This window comes from Phoenix dactylifera, chromosome 1, assembly GCF_051530095.1.
Source record: "Phoenix dactylifera cultivar Ajwa chromosome 1, Ajwa_hap1_PhDact_Kaust_v1.1, whole genome shotgun sequence".
Lineage (NCBI taxonomy): Eukaryota > Viridiplantae > Streptophyta > Magnoliopsida > Arecales > Arecaceae > Phoenix > Phoenix dactylifera.
The window spans coordinates 40811605-40820762 of NC_143190.1; the positions used below are offsets into that span (position 1 = coordinate 40811605).

Consider the following 9158-nt stretch of genomic DNA (forward strand, 5'->3'; position numbering starts at 1 on the left):
AAGAAAAAGGAAAGAGAAAGGAAAGAGAAGGAAAAGAAAAAAAAAAGAAAGGAAAAAAATAAAAATAAAAATAAGAAAATAGTGAATAAGTGGATTTTAGTTCAATTACCCGGTTGGGACTTAAGTTCTATTCAAGTTTAATTTAAAGTTTTAATTAATAAATAATAAAAAATATATTTTGAACTGTTTAATAGGTATAGAGAATTTGTCAGGACAAGATTAAAGTTGCGAGAGCGAATCGAGATAAGTGACCCTGCACAAATCTTATTGATTGCAAATTACAGTTTAAGTTGTAAGTATGAAATGATGAAATAGTATTTGATATCGTGTTTTTTTTCCAAAATTAGGATCAAGCATATAATTGCATATGATTCATGAATTTGGTTAAATAGCATTTCTTTATAAATATATGATGAGGTATGAATTATGATTATGATATATTGCATGAAAATGATATTTGAAACATGATTTTGAGGCTCGTTCCAGAGCCTAGGCATATGAGACGGGTGTTTTCAAATCCTGTAAATGCATTTTGGGGAGAAGCAAAATCGGTGAGGGGTTAAGTGCGGGGCATGCGCGCGCGTATGGACCTCGGAACCGGACAACATTTGGCAGGGGAGCCCCGTGTTTCCCCTTATGTGGGCCCGACGGTCACATGCCCCGCGTAGGCGGGCTGTAACATTTATGAGGCTTCGTGTTATTGCAGGCAATAGCTTGTAGTAGCACGGCCGTATTGCGGACCCGATCCGGGGTGTGACAAGAAAAGCTCATTCAAATAATATGCACATAAGCCCTCATTATTATCTTATCAAAGAAGCATACACACATATATATATCTCAAATTTAACCAATTGTTCAACAACAATTTCTTATGTCCTATCATTCATTTTTCATTAACTTGATTTTTAAGTTTCATAGCAATATTTTTTCGGCTTTGGACTAACCAAGATTATAATGCAATCCAAGACTGACAAAATCTTGCGCGTAAGCCCATGGATGCTATCCCATGTATGAACTCATGGAGGCTATCACATGCGTAAGCCCTTGAACGCTATTTTACGCATAAGCCTGTGAAAGCTATCCCATGTATAAGCTCGTGGATGCTATCTTATGATAAGGTTAGTCCAAACTATATCTTATCCGTCAGATTTACAAGTTACACTTGTCAAATTAATTTCTACTTACATAGTGTATCTCTCTCAATATTGTTCACATATTCATGTTGTCACATATATACTGCCATGAAAGTATATTCGTACTGAAAATCATATAAAACATACCATCACATACTAAACCAAATCTATCAATATAAATCACACAATACAAATCTAGCAGTACAAATCAATAACATGTATATATACATAATAGCAATCCAATATAAAAATTCTTATATCTATTGCAATCGAACAAGCTACAATGCTTCCAACCGAGACATTAACTTCTCAGACAGTTCACATCTCGTTTAGAACCCACGGTGTCAAAAACCTCGTTTAACCGTTCCCATATCTTGCAAATTATTCTCCTGCAATACCAAATATATTATTAAAGTTAAAAACCATAAGCTGATACTCAACTACCAAATATGGCAAAGAAATATATATATCATCACCAACATTCCCACCGCAGTGCCGCATGCATGGATGTGCCGCCCCAACAGAAGAACGACGCCGGCACCGGGGCCGAAATCGTCCGAGATCCGGAGGTAGCGGGAAATCCCCGTTCGCCGTCCCCGCCGCTACTCCAAGCCCTCCTTGACTGTGCCCGGATCGCCGATTCCTATCCCACCTCCAGTTTTGCCAACAGCAGGGTTTCCAGATTTGGATGCCTGTTGTTCCTCTCTTGAAAGAGCCCTTTTTGCTTCCACCGTCCGGCCATCGATGGTGGGACTGTCCTGGAGGACGCGGTCGAGGATGGAAGGATCGGCAGAGATGACGAAGCCAAAACCCCGGGGCCGGCCCGTCATCTTGTCCCTCAAGATCACCGTCTGCAGCACCTGCCCGTACTTGGAGAAGTACTCCTTCATCTTCTCCTCCATCGTCTCCCACGATATCCCCCGGATGAACAGCTTCCCCCGATCCGGATCCATTGCTCCCTCATCTCCGCTCCTTTCTCCTTCTTTGGCCGCGGCCGCCTCACGGACCTACTGCACCCACCATCCCCCCACCACGGAGCACGGCACGATCGGGAGTTGGAAGTTACTCTCCCACTCTCCTACGATCGGTCGATCGTGGTCGACCTCGGCCGATGCTAATGGGCCGTCTTGAAGAGGCCGGGCCCATTAGCCCAAAATAGTGGGTCCTTACAATATCATCAAGATTCGATACTAGATCATGTACAGAAAGAATATAGAGTTGGTTGATGAGTCTAGCATGGTAGATGGGTGGAATTTTTCGATGCTTTTGATATAAGAAATGCTTTTCTATCACCCTCAAGCTGGTAGCCAAAACTACAACCATCATTTGCAGACTCCATTTCTAAATTTTACTAACTTCAATCAGAAGTAATAAAATCTGGAAAGATTAAAACAGTGACAGTAGGCCAACGCTCCCATTAGCGGCAGAATCATAATTTTTTTTTTTTGAAACTTTCAGCAGGAAATTCATCTGGTTCACGCTCACCTCTTTTGAGCGAAAGGGCTTTGTTTCAAACCCAAGTGGTACGATGAGTAACTATCATATTCTTAGAAAGGCTATAACTTCTTTGCCCGAGCATTCTATCTTGATTTTTAACAATAGTTAATTTAATACATTGGTTGCTACTGAGAGGAGTGCCAGTAGTATAACATCACATGAATTTCATCATGTTCTAGGCCTATATTTGCTCAAATTATAGATCTCGGAACACGACCACTTAAACAAAATCACTGCAATTTGATGTGATATCCACACGGTTTTTCAACTGGAGCCGCTCTTAAAAATACAAATATTCTAGATATACAAATTCCAGTTCTGGTGACGCTAAGCAGCACATAAAGGATCATCTTTCATGATACAGAACTTTACTCCCTAAAAGTTTGTAGAGATACTAGCATGGTCTGTATGGATTACATTATTAAAAAAAAAGAGAAAAAAACATCATCAGTACACAAGAAAGAGAATGTGGTTGCATCTCAATTATAGAATGCTTCTAGGTTGACAAGATTGCTGTAATACCCCAGAAAAAGCAACAACAAAAAAAAAAAAAAAGGGCGGATGGGCTGGCCCGAAAAGACCGGGCCCATCCCCCTTAAAAACGATCGTGCCTAGGGCACGATCGTGGAAGAGAGGGGGAAGACGGGAGGGAGACGGCGGCGGCGTTAGAGGGGATCGCCGGAGGGAGCCGAGTCGCCGGGGGGAGTTTGAGCACCGGGAAGGCAGCGGATCTCGTGAGCCGGCCGGTCAAGGAGGAGGATCCCCACCAAACGCACGAAGAGGCCTCGGATCCGTGGGTTTACTCATGGATTTCTCCACCGAATCCTCGCCGGAAGGGCCGCCGGAGCATCCCGCCGGACCGAGGTAAGCCCTTGTGCTTCATTGCTTGATTTTTGGGTCGTGTGAGTGGGATTTTGGCCGGCGGATCGTCGGAAAAGAGTCCGAAACAGGGTACCCCTGTTTCGGCCTCCCTCTTCCGAATGTTGGCCGCCGCCGGTCGCCGGTTGGCCGGGATCCATGGCATTGGGGGTTGATCGAGTTGTGTAAGGGTGGAGATGAGTTCCTAGGGCCTTGTTGGGGATCGGGATGGGTGGACCGAGGGCTTCCCGCATGGTTCCATCCCATCTCCTTTCTCCCTTCCGCGTCGGTTGGCCACCGGCGGTGACGATGGCGGCTGGCCACAGGCGGCGGCGGCGGTGGTCGTGGACCCTTGTGGCTGCCGTCGGGTGGGGGGAGCCGAACCACCATTTCGGTGGTCTTCGGTTGATGATGGAAGAAAAAGGGGTAGGGGACAGTGTCGATTGGAAAGAAGAAGAAGGAGGAGGAGAAAATAAGAATAAAATAATAATAATAATAATAAGAGGAGAAGGAAAAGAAGAAGAAGAGGAAGAGACTTCTTCTTCTCTCTTTCTCTTGGCCGGCCACCATCGCCGGTGACTGCAGCAGGGGTGGCCGGCGATGGTTCGGCCAATGGTGGCCGAGGGTGGGGAAGGTGAGGGCACAGCCACCCCGGCTGTTGCCCTTGGACCAAAGAGGTGGAGGAAGAACCCTTCTCTATCATCCACCCTTCTTTTGGTCTTTTCATCGGGACTGGCCATCGTCGCCGGCGTGGCAGCGGCCACGGCTGGCGACGACATGGGCCGGTAGTACAAGGGTGGGAGTCGGGCCACCCCGACTGCCCTAGACTTGGAGAGATTGAGATGTTTGGGGATCTGGTTATGGACCCCATAGTAAATATCAATTATGGTTTGGAATATTTAAATATTAAATGATTTAGTTTGTGATTTGTAATTGATGTTGTAGAGGAAGAGTCGGCAGAGCCAGGAGGTTTTGATCAGGGGACTCAGCACCCCAGCGCGTAGGTTGTGATTCGGACTGTATTTGAGTCTGTCTACAATTTCTGTAAGAATCCTTGTACGCCAATCCTACATGATATACATATTTTTGCACTATATATGTTTGATATGCTATGATCCAGACAAAGCAAAATAGTTTTATATTTAATTATATTTTGATCGTGTTGGCTTGTGGTTGGTAGTGTGATGGATGCTTGTATGTGTATAACTTATACCTGCATAATTGAATTTATGGATGTGGTGGTATGGACTAACCATGTTATAGCGATTGCCCTGTCACGGGCCGGAAACGTGACCATGGTTAGTCTAGGCCGGAAATAAAGTGGAAAAGGGAATGGATGTGTGTTTGTGAATTGATTAAATGAACAGGGACTTTGGGCTTATCTCGTTATTATTGATTGCCCCATCACAGGCTGGAAATGTGATACTATCGATTGCCCCGTCACAGGCTGGAAATGTGATACCATCGATTGCCCCGTCACAGGCTGGAAATGTGATACTATCGATTGCCCCGTCACAGGCTGGAAATGTGATACTATCGATTGCCCCATCACAGGCTGGAAATGTGATACTATCGATTGCCCCGTCACGGGCCGGAAACGTGACCGGGATGTAGCCCAAAGTCGGAAAGATAATTGATCCGGATCAAGTTAATATAGAATGGAAAGAAAAAGCATTGAAAACATTAATGAAGATTTATGAGCTATCGTATGCTATATCATTCTTGCGTGGTTGGACTTTCATTGATATTTGACGTGCATACTTATATTGATTACTTGAGCCTTTTGACAGTCGGTTTATGATTTCATGAAATGTGCATCAATTTATCGTGGCTTTCAAATTCATATTATTATTGTGTTGGTTCGAAAGTGTAGGGATTCTTACTGGGCTGGATTTGATTGATTACATCAATCTTTGATTTTGGCATTTATGGAATTATTGGAATTATTGGAATTGTTGTTTATCTTAGGCCTTGCATGATCTTTAGGGCACTGCTCTAGGGCTCATGCGGCCGGTCGCGTGCCGGACCCGGGTGATGGGTTCGGGGCGTGACAGAGTGGTATCAGAGCCAGGTTAAGGTATCCTAGGGTTTATGTTCAGGTAAGTATCAGTGGAGAATTATGATAGAAAAACTATCAGAGATTTGGTTTATAATCACTTGAGATTGTAACAAGAATAATATTATGATCTAAGGTTTAAGACCACTAGGGACTGTGGCCTTAGTGGCATTAAAGTTTGAGGTTTAAGACTATTGGAAAATGTGACCAGTTGGAATCTGAGCATATGTTTAAGATCACTAGGGATCGTGACAGAAATATGTCATAGCTTAAAGTTATGATCACTTAGGACATGACAATTAAATTCAGTGCTTAAGCTGTAAGATCACTGGGCATTGTGATAAAATGTATGCATCGGTTTGGTCTTCGATGCATGCAGAAGGAAAGTATAAATTGTCTTTGATCATGATAAGAGAGGTTTGACCTAAGATAAGTGTAGGTCAACAATGGCATATCGAGTATGCCATGTTCAGATATTATTTAAATGATTTGAAAGTTCAAATTTGATGTGGGTTTTGATGTGATCATACTTTTGGTTTTGCTGCTAATTATTAGAGTGGGATTTGTACGTTGATTTAGTATTGGAGTAAGCTAAGGAGATTTCATAATATTGAAAGGAACGTTCTTCGAAGTTGAAAATGTATGTGGATTATATCTGGTGTTGGCATGTTGGATATTGCAAATAGGTCTATTTTCTATGATGTATTTGATTATTTTGAGGCCATAGAGTATGCATATTGATGGGAGAATTCTAATTATTTGAATTCTCATGTTTGGATTGGGCTACTGGATTTTACTTATAATTGTAGAAGACTATTTGATGTGTTAATTTAAAACTCAAGCCTAGATTTAAGATTTGAGCAGGAATCTTGTCATTGTTGATGAAGCCACTAATAAATGTCATATTGAGTAGAGACTTCGGTCATGAGATGCTTATATGAATTATCATATATAGCATTGTTGATGGATGTTAAGAATCTTGGTGAAGAAAGATCTGGAGGTTGATAGAGTTAATTCCTACTCATAGTGATATTGACTCAACAGTTCTAACCTATTGAATTTGAAGTAAATTCTGTTGGAAGAAAAATCAATGTAGATTTTCTGATTAAATTGCTAAGGAAATACAAGAATTACCCCTTTAAATTAAACCTAGATATTTTGGATTCTAAAAAGGTTGTGGAGATCACATAGTGACCTTAAACTTGACTAAAGGATCGGGGGTTAGTTATGGTAAGTATACTCTATATAAATCGAGAACAAAAAGATCTAGAGATTTTGCTCTAGTTCTACTTGAAAATTTGAAATTTGGAGTTTCTTAGTCTCAATGCAAAGTGATACTTTAGTCAGAAATCATTTTGTGACTTTAGTGAATTAAATGAATTAAATCAGAGTGTGCAGCGGAAGTGTGGTGGTTTGACTTATTTTGAAACTGGTTAAGATCATTAATATTTGATCTAAAAGGCATTATGATGAAATACTTGAGTTAGTTTCAGGAGAATGTTGTTGATTCTATGAATCTCTTATTTGTTGGAATGATGTGGGAGAAAGAAAAGAAAAATGATTATAGAATATTAAGAGCATTTGATACTAAAGATTTCTCCTATTTCTGTCAAGCCAATTATGATCTCTGTGTAGAATCAAGAGAAATTAATTTCTTGGGATATAATTATGGCATTTTAATCTAAGGTTGGGAGTTTGGAATTCTTTTGAAGGAGATCAAAAGAACTTACTATGTGTGGTAAATAGAAATAATCAAGTTTTGAGATGCTGTGATTTTTGTATGTCAAAATCTTGTGAGTAGGTACTCCGAAAGGGAGACTACTTGAGATCTCAGGGATGATATACCGGATGCATTTTTTTTAAAGTTTGAGGCTTCAAGTAAGTCAATTTCGAGGACGAAATTTTTTTTAAGGGGGAGAGTATGTAATACCCCAGAAAAAGCAACAACAAAAAAAAAAAGGGCGGATGGGCTGGCCCGAAAAGACCGGGCCCATCCCCCTTAAAAACGATCGTGCCTAGGGCACGATCGTGGAAGAGAGGGGGAAGACAGGAGGGAGACGGCGGCGGCGTTAGAGGGGATCGCCGGAGGGAGCCGAGTCGCCGGGGGGAGTTTGAGCACCGGGAAGGCAGCGGATCTCGTGAGCCGGCCGGTCAAGGAGGAGGATCCCCACCAAACGCACGAAGAGGCCTCGGATCCGTGGGTTTACTCATGGATTTCTCCACCGAATCCTCGCCGGAAGGGCCGCCGGAGCATCCCGCCGGACCGAGGTAAGCCCTTGTGCTTCATTGCTTGATTTTTGGGTCGTGTGAGTGGGATTTTGGCCGGCGGATCGTCGGAAAAGAGTCCGAAACAGGGTACCCCTGTTTCGGCCTCCCTCTTCCGAATGTTGGCCGCCGCCGGTCGCCGGTTGGCCGGGATCCATGGCATTGGGGGTTGATCGAGTTGTGTAAGGGTGGAGATGAGTTCCTAGGGCCTTGTTGGGGATCGGGATGGGTGGACCGAGGGCTTCCCGCATGGTTCCATCCCATCTCCTTTCTCCCTTCCGCGTCGGTTGGCCACCGGCGGTGACGATGGCGGCTGGCCACAGGCGGCGGCGGCGGTGGTCGTGGACCCTTGTGGCTGCCGTCGGGTGGGGGGAGCCGAACCACCATTTCGGTGGTCTTCGGTTGATGATGGAAGAAAAAGGGGTAGGGGACAGTGTCGATTGGAAAGAAGAAGAAGGAGGAGGAGAAAATAAGAATAAAATAATAATAATAATAATAAGAGGAGAAGGAAAAGAAGAAGAAGAGGAAGAGACTTCTTCTTCTCTCTTTCTCTTGGCCGGCCACCATCGCCGGTGACTGCAGCAGGGGTGGCCGGCGATGGTTCGGCCAATGGTGGCCGAGGGTGGGGAAGGTGAGGGCACAGCCACCCCGGCTGTTGCCCTTGGACCAAAGAGGTGGAGGAAGAACCCTTCTCTATCATCCACCCTTCTTTTGGTCTTTTCATCGGGACTGGCCATCGTCGCCGGCGTGGCAGCGGCCACGGCTGGCGACGACATGGGCCGGTAGTACAAGGGTGGGAGTCGGGCCACCCCGACTGCCCTAGACTTGGAAAGATTGAGATGTTTGGGGATCTGGTTATGGACCCCATAGTAAATATCAATTATGGTTTGGAATATTTAAATATTAAATGATTTAGTTTGTGATTTGTAATTGATGTTGTAGAGGAAGAGTCGGCAGAGCCAGGAGGTTTTGATCAGGGGACTCAGCACCCCAGCGCGTAGGTTGTGATTCGGACTGTATTTGAGTCTGTCTACAATTTCTGTAAGAATCCTTGTACGCCAATCCTACATGATATACATATTTTTGCACTATATATGTTTGATATGCTATGATCCAGACAAAGCAAAATAGTTTTATATTTAATTATATTTTGATCGTGTTGGCTTGTGGTTGGTAGTGTGATGGATGCTTGTATGTGTATAACTTATACCTGCATAATTGAATTTATGGATGTGGTGGTATGGACTAACCATGTTATAGCGATTGCCCTGTCATGGGCCGGAAACGTGACCATGGTTAGTCTAGGCCGGAAATAAAGTGGAAAAGGGAATGGATGTGTGTTTGTGAAT

General features: G+C 43.6%; 2 long non-coding RNA genes across 2 annotated transcripts; both read left to right on the forward strand.

Annotated features, from left to right (window-relative positions):
• Positions 1-3234: 3234 nt before the first annotated feature.
• Positions 3235-4639, forward strand: LOC148715262 (uncharacterized). The gene is made up of 2 exons (XR_015967280.2): positions 3235-3494; positions 4434-4639. It is a non-coding gene; the product is annotated as an uncharacterized LOC148715262 (long non-coding RNA).
• Positions 4640-7601: 2962 nt separating this feature from the next.
• Positions 7602-8957, forward strand: LOC148715263 (uncharacterized). Its single transcript, XR_015967290.2, has 2 exons — positions 7602-7812; positions 8752-8957. It is a non-coding gene; the product is annotated as an uncharacterized LOC148715263 (long non-coding RNA).
• Positions 8958-9158: the final 201 nt, after the last annotated feature.